The 13,101-nt window shown below is 34.5% G+C and overlaps 1 long non-coding RNA gene across 2 annotated transcripts in view; it reads right to left on the reverse strand.

The window, feature by feature from the left end:
• The window catches only part of LOC112918695 (uncharacterized), a 79,275-nt gene that overhangs the window by 15,846 nt on the left and 50,328 nt on the right, over positions 1 to 13,101 (reverse strand). For both annotated transcript variants that reach the window (XR_011994269.1, XR_003234740.2), the window contains one exon: positions 1,875 to 1,945. This is a non-coding gene — a long non-coding RNA (uncharacterized lncRNA). The remainder of the gene's footprint in view (positions 1 to 1,874; positions 1,946 to 13,101) is intronic.

Genomic DNA, 13,101 nt, shown 5'->3' on the forward strand with positions numbered 1-13,101 from the left:
ATAGAGACAGTTTTCTGAATTAGGGAAAGAGAAGAGGTCACTTTGCTGCTGCCCAGAGCACAGTGTGTATATTTCATAGTAGGATAGTAGTAAATATGGCCAGAAAGATTAATTAGGAGTATAATATATAGGAATTTGAGTGCTAAGCAGAGAAGTTTAGATTTAACTCTCTATGCAATACAAAATCATTGGAGATTTTTCAACATGAAAATGAGTATAACAGAAAATGGCCTTAGTTTTAACCTAGCAAGATTAGTTTTGACTGGGGAAGAACTAGAGGTGGAAACTGTTTGTAAGGCAACATTAAATCATGTTTTGAAATTAAATGCCTTAATTTCTCTGCTTCTTCATTTAAAGCTACACTTTAACACATTTTTATTATATATAATTTTATTTTAAAGATTAAATGAAAAAGCAGATTTTCTAAACACCATATTTATAGGCCATATATAAATTCCTTGTGTTGAAGTACATTTTGAGAAAAGGCACAATATGTCAGAATTTCAAAGTATGTGTGACCCTGAATATATAACAATTGAGTTTTGGCAAAACAAACAAGTCTACAAAATGTAGGGATGCCTGAGGTGGCTCAGCAGTTGAGTGGCTGCCTTAGGCTCAGGGCATGATTGCCCCATCAGGGATGAGTCCCACATCTGGCTTCCTGCAGAGCTTGCTTCTCCCTCTTCCTGTGTCTCTGCCTCTCCTTCTCTCTCTGTCTCTCATGAATAAATAAATAAAATCTTTTTTTAAAAAAAAAGTCTACAAAATGTAGACTTTCTACTATTTCTATCTTACTATTAAAATATATTCCATAGTGATTTCTTTTATTTATTTTATTATCTTAATTAGATATATCATAATCCTCCGTTGCAAAAAATACTTACTTGGAGTTTCTTAGAAGCTTATCATAAAGAAAGACAGTAAGGAATCAAAAGGACCTTAATGCCCAATCTTCAAAAAGAAAATAAAATAATATTTTTGGAAACATTCTATGTACTGGGATCTGCTACAGACATGCTTTCACATATAGTATCTCATATATTCTGCATGTTCAGTAAAAGTTTTCATTTCAATTAATATGCTAAATGACCTAAGTCTATATACCTAGTAAAAGTCAGATTCAAACCCAGTTTTAATCAGCAATCTAAAGCTCTTTCTTTATAATTTTAATTAGAATGAATTTATTATCACTAATTCTCACAAAATTCCTCAAGATAAGGTTTTATAATAACCACTTTCAGTTGAAAATTAAGACTGCAAAAGGTTAAGTAACTTGACCAAAGGCACAAATTGCTAATTTTAGAAATAACAAGGTGTCCAGATTTATGTTACAAGGCATCAGCTTTAAAAAGCTTGTTACTTATTTGTAGAACATTACCTGAATTAAAAACTAAGAACAGATAATGAAAAGCTTATGGATGATAAGCTAGAATAGTTACTAGTATTAGTTTCCTATCGCTGCTATAACAAATCACCATAGATGTGGTGGCTTAAAATAGCACATCATATTTTTTATCTTATGTTTCTGAAGTCAGAAGCTCAAAATGGGTCTCACTGGGGTAAAATCAAAGTGTTGGTGGGGCTATGTTCCTCCTGCAGCTTTAGAGGACCATCCATTTCCTTCTCTCCTCCAGCAATCTAGAGGCTTCTCACATCCCTCGATTTATGGTCCCCTTCCATCTTGAAAGATAGCAATGGCTGGCCAAGTCTTCCTCATCATTCTGACATGCCTTCTTATGTCTCATCTTCCCCATGTAAAAGACTCATATGATTACATGGGATCCACTCCAATAACCCCAAATAACCTTATCTGAAGACCCTTGATTGAATCATGTCTGCAAAGTGCCTTTTGCCATGTAAGGTGACATACTCACAGATTCTGGAGACTTTGATACAAACATCCATAGGGTTCATTATCCTGCCTACTACAGTCAGGAAATGCTTTCTGGAAGAAAACAAAACATAGAGCTTGGCTTTGCATGTTATAAAGTTAGGGTCAGGACATTATCACCAGAGACAACAGTAAAAGAGGAGATACAAGAAGAGACTGTTTCTGCAGTGGTTGCTGTGGTGTCAGGACTACAGTATCATTCCCCAGCTACTTCTATGATTTCAGTCAAGTCACTTAACTTCCCCAGTCTCCACTTTTACAACTGTGAAATGAAGTTATTGGACTACATAATCTCCATCATTTCTTTTCCCAACTTTTTGAATACATATTTACATCTTGAATGATATATAAGCAAGTGAATTTTAAAAGGTGGATTTGTTAAGTTCAAACAATATTTATCATGCCTCCAGAGGTGCTTGACTGTTTCCAAACATGAGATAGACATTATGCATCTTGTGTTTAGCTTAACAAAAACCTTAATTTCTCTTTGGGTATGGCCATGAATTTTTATTGTTAGCCTTGTTAATTCTGCAACATAATGAAGAGTTATTTGTATACTTGTTATTCTTTCTTGCTCCATAATCTTTTATTTTATTGATATTTTATTTTGCCTTTTATAACTTTTTTTCATTTAATTAAATTCTTACTAAAATATATTGTTTCCAATATTTAATTTTATCAAAACAAAGAAAAGGGAAACATACAGAGACTCATTATTCATTGTTTATACTTATTAATGTTTTCTAGTGTTATTTGTCATCTTTCTGAGACTTATGCTATTCTCTTTATGTTGTACGATTTTTTCACATAAAACAATTTCCATGCCAGAGTCTACGTCACCAAAGCAAATGGGTCTACTGATTTAAATTCAAAATCTATTCCCAGACTTACCCCAAGACCTGCAGTTGTGCTGTTCATATTACATTTTGGATTAAAAGAATTTTTAAAAGCTCTTATTAAAAGGCAATCGTTGCACTCTGAAAGAAGTATACTGACTTAATACCATCATGAATATATTAGTGAAGAGCAGAGAGTAGGCCTGAGTAAATAGGTTGAAGAACTTCCACATTTTGAATAAAGATGAAGTAGAGGAGGAAAGACCCAGGTTTAGGATACTGCTAAATCTCTGTAATGGGTCTCCCACTGACACCTTTTTTGTTCTCTAGATGGCATCCTAGTTGGTCCTTATTTCAATTTAATACGTAGGCTCTAACATCCAAACTCCTCTATTAATATACCCCCCCCTACTGCTTTGAATATACCATCATTCTGCTCTCAATCTTGTTTGTCTCTCTCATGTGTGAGACAAAGTTCAAAAGCTTGCATGGCATGGCCTGTAGCTATCTTTTTAATGTTATTGTGCTTTTTAAATGAGCCGAAATGTTTACTTATCATTCCCTGAGTGTGTGTGTGTGTGTGTGTGTGTGTGTGTGTGTATATATATATATATATATATATATATATTTCTTCCTCTCAAAATTCAGCCTTAAAGTAAGCTTGGGACTTTTCTTCTTTCTAAATCTTATCTTCCAAGCTCAGCTAGGAGCTTATTTCTTTAGTTTTCATGGATTGAGAGTCTCCTGAAAATCTATGGCACTTTTAGTCTATCTTCTTCATTTGTCACAGAACTAACCATAGGTTTGCTGTTTTAAAGGTAGGTTGCTGTTCTTAATGTAAATATTCTGTCTCCTCAACTATATTCTCAATCCCTCAGGAATGAGGGACTACATCCTTACACTTTTGGCATTCTTGGTCCTTAGCATATAGCCTTACTCATAAATGGCCATCATTAGAAGTCATTCCACACGATACAGATGTGGAAGGAGATACTGACTAATTTAGAAACTTTGAGATTGAGGGGATCACCTAGGTAAAAGTCATAACTTCTAAGAGCAGGTCAAAGCACTGAATGAGCCCCCATCGAATGTCAGCACAGGGATATAATAAATAGTAACTCCGGTTTATCCCAATATTGTTATGTTTGTTAAAGCTTTTTAAAACTCATGAGGTTTTAGGCAACATCTAGATAGCATCCTTAAGATCAGCCAACAATCTTCCACTTTGATGCAAAGATCCAAAAGCTCTGAAATATCATGTTTGCTGTGGTTCTTGTATCACAAAAAGTGATCACACAATTCATTCTAGTTTTCTGTATATACAGAAATTATTCTTATGTCAACTGAGAACAGGTATGAAGGCTTTTCAAAAACTGGCTCAATTTTTCCTTTCTCTAAAAAAAATCTTCTAAACCATTTCAGAATAGGCATTCCTACCAATGTGCTCCCAAGACACAAGCTACCATTCTTGTATTATTAACACGTATTACTATTTTACCTTATAGTTTGTCTACATTTCTATAATTTTTACTAGCCCCCAAGTTTCTTAAGGATATTTTTCATCTTTTATTTGTTTATTTTTTTTCAATGCTGGGAAACTTGCACATTAAAAGTATTTCATAAATGTTTGTTAATGTGTGTTTTAAGAACATATGGAAGTTTAAAACTTTTACCACCTGATTCTGGGGATTTGTTCCTTCAGAGGCATCTGTCAGGCTGTCAGTAAACAGAAACCCAAAAAGCTGACAAAAAAGTGATCAGTAACAACAGTGAGATTCAATCATGCTCCTTAAAGATAGAATTACACTTTATTCAACTTTGTAACACTTGCCATGGCTAAAAGAACCTCTCACACATTTTATGTGCACAGTAAAGATTTACTATGTTAATGTTCAAATGCTACTCTGACCATGATAATTCCAGACATGATGAACTAGCATCAAATACAGGGTACTCTTTGGGACAGCCTGGGTGGCTCAGGGGTTTAGCACCTGCCTTCAGCCCAGGGCGTGATCCTGGGGTCCTGGAATCGAGTCCCTCGTCGGGCTCCCTGCATGGAGCCTGCTTCTCCCTCTGCCTGTGTGTCTGCCTCTCTCTCTCTCTCTCTCTCTCTCTCTTTGTCTCTCATGAATGGATGAATAAAATCTTAAAAAAATATATAGGGTACTCTCTGGGGTGTGACAACATTTAGACAATGAGGAGGATATATTTGTATCATTTATTCCAGCTCTGTTGAATTTCTGATGCTCTTGTCCCTTTCACATTGCTGAAGCTATTAGAAGGTAACATATATAAGTTTTTGAAGACCCACTCAAATCCTACATCTTTTTCTAGTGACAGCACCAACGATTATAAGACAATGATTTCTATCATATTACAATAAAATGACCATTTTACAACATATGTGGAATCCCAATTTCAATGTAATTGTGGATGTTCAGAATATCATTTCACTTATAACATCATTGTGCTGATGAATGTAGGCAGTCATAACTGATACAACATTCTGATAGGAACACTAATGTCTATCTCCATTATGGGAGAACTTTTTCAAATTTATTAACAGTATACTTGTGACATCAGTTTATTCCCCAATAGCAAAAATGGCATTCTATGGAGCAGAACTGTGAATAATTGTAAAAGCTTCTGGTACTTAACTGTACCAGATGGCTTAACTATAGAGAGATTCAAATGAATGGTATTATATTTCTCAGACATCTGGAAAACTTCTAACAGCATATGGAACCCAAGACCAGCACTCCAGCATTTTTTTAATGGCAAAGTTATTAACATTTGCAAAAGTAAAATTCCCGTATGCCAACATTTTACCACATTCATTGTCATTCAGACCTTCTACAGTTGTCCTAATACCACCTTATGCAAAACATTTTTATTTGTGGAGTAATTAACCATCTATAGATAATCTAAATTTCTGTGGCACAAGAAGAGCTGTGAGAACTGAAAAAGAAAGGGAAGCAAAAGAGAATAAAGTATAATTTAATCTTAATATGAAAATAAGCTATATTCTTTAAGGGCTGAGTGCTTTAAAAAAAAAGAGAGAGAGAGAGAATGTGTTCCCCCAAATTCTTAACTGTTTGAAAGTTTCACTTATATTTGACTTCCTATTGTTCTGTTTCCAAATCTAGTACTTAAGAGGATGACTTGGAATATACACAGACTTGATACTGATACTGCTTTCCTCTGGCATTGTCCAGCTCATATTTTTGTTTTGTTTTTGTTTTGTTTTTTTTTTTTTTTTTGAGTCTCACAGTTCACCTTATTGAGGAAGAGTGGAAGGAACATATTTCTAATAGTCTTATGGATTACTAAACAAGTTGTTATAAATAAAATTCATTTAAAATTATGTAAAGCTCTTCCAATTAACATTGTAAGAATTAAGTAGGATTAAAAATAATCCCTAAAGTTAAAGGTGGCAGATTTCAATTAAGATAGTATCTTAGTAATTATCCAATCAATAATACTATATGGCTAATAACGCATAAATCGAACTTTAACATTTTCAACACATGTCAAGTGATGAAGTCTGAAAACAGGAAAAGGAAGGAAGGAAGTTAGGATGGAAGGAAGGAAGGAAGGGCAGACTGAGTACGTGATAAAACTAACTTGAGAAATAAGACTGCAAAAAGAGATAAATTGGTAAAGATGAATCTAATGAATCTGGAAAGGGGAAAACCTGGAAATCTTGTGGTAGGGATTGGCACACTATACAGGAAACACCTTCCAAGGGTAATGAATGTGTTATTTCAACCAAATTGGAAAGTAAATGAAATGTAGAGGAGGTAAATGATCTGATTTGGTCAATGATCTTTGAAGTCAAGTTTGTGGGTTTTTCTTTTTAATTTAAAAATATATATTTTATAAGCACCAATATTTTGAAAAAGATAGCCTTGACAATCCATTATAAATATCAGCTTATGTTTAGAAAAATATGAAATCACTGTTTAAAAGTAGTGAAATCGTATTAACGGTGACAGAATTCCAAGTATAACTCTTGAGCATCATAGATATAAATAGTCTGCCACTCAGCTGATGCCTTTGATTCAGTTTTATCAAAGTCCTACATATTTCAAACACAATGTCTATTTCCGAGATCAAATACAATGCATATTGTTGTTTTTCACCTATCATTCTGGTTTCCATTCTTCACTTACAAATGTTTTATAAATGCAAATTACCCAATGAATGAGTTTTCTTAAAGGAAATATATAAAGGAAATAACTTATCCTTTTATAAAAGAGTAGACATACACTTTACTCAACTAGAATGGCAATTTAAATGTCACCTTCTGGATATAAGTCTAGCTCCAGTGAACCAATAAATAGTTCTTTAAATTGCTGATTTTCAGTTCATCAACTTTAGTCTTTTTTTTTTTTTTTTTTTTTTACTTTCCTCTCTCTGGCAGTGTTCCTTAAATGCTCAATGTGTGGGCCCCTAAGAGCAATATTATCACACACATTGAGCATGAAAAATTTGCATTCTATGTCTTGCATCCTAGTGAAATCATTAAATGGATACTTTGTTACAAGTTACAGATGTGATTAACTAATTATGCTCTGAAGCTGGTTTCACTTGCATGATTATACAGATCTGTATAAGAGAGAGAGAGCATCTATTATGCATTCATGCATTAATCTCTATGGCTGCTAGAAAAAATATACATTATTAAAACTACAACTAGCTTAAATGAAATAACTCAAAATGAGGAAAATATGAAATATTTATATTTTAAAGTTAAATCTGTTATATGCTGGCCCTTTACCTTAAGATTGAGACCTGAGCTGTGATCAAGAGTTGAGTCAGATGCTTAGCTGACTGAGCCACAAGCACCCCCGGCCCTTTTATGTCCTATGCAAATCTCCCATGCCTGGGAATTATCAAACTTTTACTGGCAGAGAAATATTCTAGAATATTTAGAAATTTTCTAGAAATATTCTCGAGAAATATTCTCGAGAAATATTCTAGAATATTTAGAAATATTCTAAAAAGAAGACAAAGCAGCTGAGATTTTGATGGTTATTTGGTCTGAAGTATAGTGGATACTCAAATAAATTCCCTATTTACAAACTAAGACATTTGCGGAGTCTGAAATATCATAGGAGATAGGAAGTGTGGGCCTACAAGATAGTGTAAAATCTCCCAAAGTCTCAAGCCATGACCTTTTTGCAGGATTCTGGCTGTCTGATGCTATAACCGTCCTCTAGATACTTCCAGAGATCCAATACTTTTTCTCTATATGCCATAGGTTCTCCAAAAGCATAAAGTATTACAAATATTGTGGCCAAAAAGAGTAAGTTTTCTGGAGGTGGTCTGAACATGCTACTGAGACAAAGTCACATAGAGAGAATTGCAACAATTCCATGAGCATTCTCTCCCTCAAGATATTTGCCACACTTTGAGTCCACATATATGAGTGGCTTAAAAGCTAACTTCAAATATCCAAAGTTCACATTTGTGGTGGAAGAGGCAGGAACTACTAGTTTCTCTATGAAGCCCATGTTGGCCACACTCAAGCTGGGGTTGTGCAGGAAAAACAGAAGGAAATTTTTCAGACCTACAGTTCTAAGGAGACAAAGTCTTGCTAGCGAAAGATCTGAGGCAAATAAAGACAGATGTTACTTGGGTCTAACTAAACCACCACCATGCCCTGACAGCTCAATTATAGTGACACTGATGTAATCAGAATGCTATATCTGCCTACCAGAGGAAAGTGTGAACTATACCTAGGGAAAAAATAACACTGATTACTGTCCCTATAATTCCTTAAACAATGTATATAACTATATTCTATATATTATATATTCACTTACTTTTTGAGTGTAGTTGACGCACAATGTTACATTAGTTTCAGGTGTACAACTTAGTGATTGGACAAGTCTATACATTATGCTGTGCTCACCACAAATGTAACTACCGCCTGTCCTGGTACACTGCTATTACAGTATCATTGACTGCATTCCTTATGCTGTATCTTTTATTCCTGTGACTTACTCATTCCATAATTGGAAGCCTATGGAATAAGAATTTAAAAATAACTATGATTAATATGTTAAAGTAAACAGAGGAAGAGGTAAAGGAAGAGGTAGATGAAATTAATGGGGGAAAAATGAGAATAAAGAGAAAGTAAAACTTTCCCAAACAGTATACAATTGGCAATCTGAAACTATAAACAGTACCTGGGGAGCGCTTGGGTGGCTCAGTTAGTTGAGCATCTGACTCTGGTTTTGGCTCAGGTCATGATCTCATGGTTCCTGAGATCAAGCCCCACTTTGGGCTCTGCACTCAGTAGGAGTCTGCCTGGATATTCTCTCTCCCTCTGCCCCTTCCCCCACTCTTGTATGCTCTTTCTCAAATAAGTAAATCTTTTTTAAAAAAAAATAAATAAATAGTACTTGAAAAACAGCAGACTGACACAGCAGAAAAAGAAAATAAGTGACACTGGATTCCAGGTAAGAGAAGATAGAAAAACTAAAAAAAAAAAAAAGAAAATAAAAAATATGAGACAGAATATAGCCTGAAATTTGTATGATATAGTTAAAAGGTCTAATACATGTGTAACTGGAACCTCAGAGGAAAAGCAAGGCAGAGTGTGCCAGAGCGATATTGAATACGTAATGGACAACAAATTCCCAAAGCTGATTAGAGACACCAATGAATGGATCCAAAATCTTTGTGATTTGAAAGAACACAACACCGACATTCATCATAGCAGAACACTTAATACCAAAGATAAAGAGAAATCCTACTTAGAGCCACAGAAAAAGGATACTTTATCTTTAAGAAAGCAACAATCTCAAATACACACATTTTTCAGTGTGTGTAAGTCACAGACCAAAACAGACTATGAGTAGGGGAATAAAGCAAGACTCAGTAAGTTTCAAACAATTGAAATTTCTGATGACAATGGAATTAATCTAGAAGTAAAGAACAGAAAAAACAACTAGAAAATCTCTAAACATTTATAAGTTAGATAACATACTTCTAAATAATAGGTGAAAAGAATAATCTCAGAAGATATAAGAAATATTGAAATTTCATGATAACAAAAATATAGCAAAGTAAATATTGGAAAGTGTGTCTAAAGGAGTACTCAAAAATAAATGAATATATTATGAAGAAAAAGTATTGAAAATTAGTGACATAAGCTTCCATTTCAAGAAACACAAGTAAAAGAACAGCAAATGAAATTCAAAAACAAGGCAATAATATAGAGAATAGCAGAATAAATCAATAAAAATAAAAACAAACATACATTAAAGAAAATCAATGTGGAAAAGACATATACTCAATGTGAAAAATTGGCAAAAGACTTGAGCTGAAACTTCACAAAAGAGGATATCTAAATTGCCTATAAATATGAGTAGTTCTCAACTTTAGTCAAGAGTGAAATAATTCAATTAAAACCACAGTTTTATTACAACTACACACTGACCAGAATGACTAAAATTAAAAATCAGATAATAGTACATAACTTTGTGGAGTTGGACAACTGGAATTCTCACTACTGTTTTGTGGAGTGTATACTAGATCAATAGCTCTGGGAAATTAACAGTACCTAATAAGGCTAACCATGTGTATGCCCTATGACCTAGAAAATTCTACTCCAAGATTAGTATTTACATTCCTCTACAAAGACATGCACAACTGTTCATTACAGCACTATTTATCATAGCCAAAAATGAGGAACAGCCCCAAAATTCATCAATGGTAGTATGCATAAATAAATTATGGCATATTCTCACATTGGGATGCTCCAGAGCAATGAGAATGAATGAAGACAGTTACATGGAATAGCCTGCATGAACCTCACAAACATGATATTGAGCAAGAGAAACCCAACATATGAAAGTACTTATTACCTGATTGTATCTATAAGAATTGCAAAATTTAGCAAAACTAAAGATTACATAAGTTCATACCTGGAAACTAAAATTTTAAAGGAAGCTAAGAGAAATTTGCAAAATCCAAAATTCACCAAGGAAAAAGATTCAAAGTGCTCAAGAGTGTTACTCTTATATTAATTATCAACCTTGGTGGTTCTAATAGCATTCTAATTGTTCTTCAAAGTTGTACTTATTCTTCCACAAGTAAGGTATATTTCCCAAATAAATGTTAAGAAAATGAACAATGTCTTATAAAAATAATAACACTTAATACATTTTTAAAGTAAAAATGATATCTTAGTGATAGATGAAAGAAAAATGTAAATACAATTATTTTTTTTTTACAATTATTTTACAATTATTCCTATCTGAATCGGAGGACAGGCATCAATCTGTACTCCAACTCTCTGACATAGTTATAAAAGGCCCTCTTGCTACCAAAGTTATTATTCAGAGGACTGTATTGAAGATTTCACCAGAAGGGTATATTGATTTTCACTATCAAAAAGTACTTACCAGAGCTATCATACCTGGACAATTAGATGGAATTAGCAAGCTTCAGTGTTGAGAACTGTATATAAGGCATTACTATTTTCTGGTGATTATAGAGTTTGAGGCACAGAATGATAACAGATAAAATTCAACAAGTAAAAGAGTGACACATTATGGGGAACAGAACCTTCTCTCAATTCAGAAACTAACACTTTACCCAGCATGTGCTGGGAAATCACTGAATCTTTTAAATGGAGAACATGGGTGGATGTGCATTTTAGGTAAATTAATCTGGTGGCAATGTGGAAGCCTAAATATGAAATGCTAAGTAGCAACAGATTTTCTCATTCTAAAAGAGGCTGCAAAAACTAGAGTGATAATTTCTTCTTATATTTTTTGAATCTCTGTGTAGTTTAACTTTCAAAGACTCACTAGTGCCAACAGAATAACATTCAAAAGAAGATCACTGCCAACATAAAGTCCTTCTCTTTCTTTACCAGGATTATTTGCTGGTGCAGTTTCTCAAACCAGTCTAAGGACCTCAAGACTCTTGCTCTTGTGCAAGAAAAGTCCATTATCATGGCTAGTGAAATTCTACTCATCTGCCTCTCCCTCCATTAGGTATTTCTTTATCCTCATGAATTCATCTCTTCTTTCCCTTCAGTGCCTCAGAACTATGTTTAAGTTTCTATTTTGCACTTACTTTATCCTGTCCTACATTGTACTCGGTTGCTTATATGTTGGGCTGGTCTCTCTCACAAGATTTCAGCATTACTATTTGCAACCCTGCCATCATTCTCTGCTACATACTTTCAATTGTGCAATAATTCTGTAATGAATAAACCTCTATATATTAGCTTTTGAAATGAAGGTTTTCTTCTCTCAAGGGAATGGTTTAAAAACGAATGAAAATGTATTATATTTATAATACATGCACCAAGCACATACAGACATTCTTTCAGATCACACATGGTAATCGAGGACAATATTGCTCCCCACCAGGAGGGAAATTTTGGTCTGGGAATAGGAGACAAAATCCCCCAAAACTTAGGTATTATATTATTTGTAAGCTTCTAAAGAGCCAGAACACACTGTGGTATTAAAATTTCAGAGTGGGGACACCGAGGCTCCTTCCACAGTTTGGCTATTGTGGCCAGAAATATCAGGAAGGGAGACAGAACATAAAGACTCCTAACTCGGGGAAACGAACTAGGGGTGGTGGAAGCGGGGAGGAGGGCGGGTGTTGGAGGGGAATGGGTGACGGGCACTGAGGTGGACACTTGACGGGATGAGCACTGGGTGTTTTTCTGTATGTTGGTAAATTGAACACCAATAAAAATTAATTAAAAATAAAATAAAATAAAATAAAATTTCAGAGTGGGGGTGATAAAGACAAAAATATCTTAAAAGATTGTATATGGGGGCACGTGGGTGGCTATCGGTTAAGCGTCTGCCTTCAGTTTGGGTCATGATCCCGGGGTCCTGGGATAGAAACCTGTGTCGGGCTCCCTGCTCAGTGGGGAGTTTACTTCTCCCTCTCCGCCCCCCACGCCCCCGCGACTCACACTCTCTTAAATAAATAAATAGAATATTTTAAATAAAAGACTGTATATGGAGTGTAATTTTTTAAAAGTTGAGAAACATTTTCCTAAGGACACCATAGGGACCAGAGAGGTACTATATCTACTCCAGTGGAGTTTATAATGTAGAGAGAAAAGACAGATCAACACGTGAGGATGTAAGCAATGTGAGAAATAGTGAAAATGCCCTAATTAAAATCAGAGTGCATAAACAAAACAGGGTTTTGTGATAGATTAACAGAGAGGTTGCTTTAAATTGGAAGGTTATGATTGGCCTCTCTACTGAAACTTTAAAATGACTTGTATCTAAATTTAGAAAGGGCCAATCATTCTGAAGTGTAGGGGTAGAGAATTCAAGGCTGAGAAAACAGCATAAAAGCCCTAAATGAAAGAACGGCTTT

Source organism: Vulpes vulpes, chromosome 9 (assembly GCF_048418805.1).
Source record: "Vulpes vulpes isolate BD-2025 chromosome 9, VulVul3, whole genome shotgun sequence".
Classification (NCBI taxonomy): Eukaryota; Metazoa; Chordata; class Mammalia; order Carnivora; family Canidae; genus Vulpes; species Vulpes vulpes.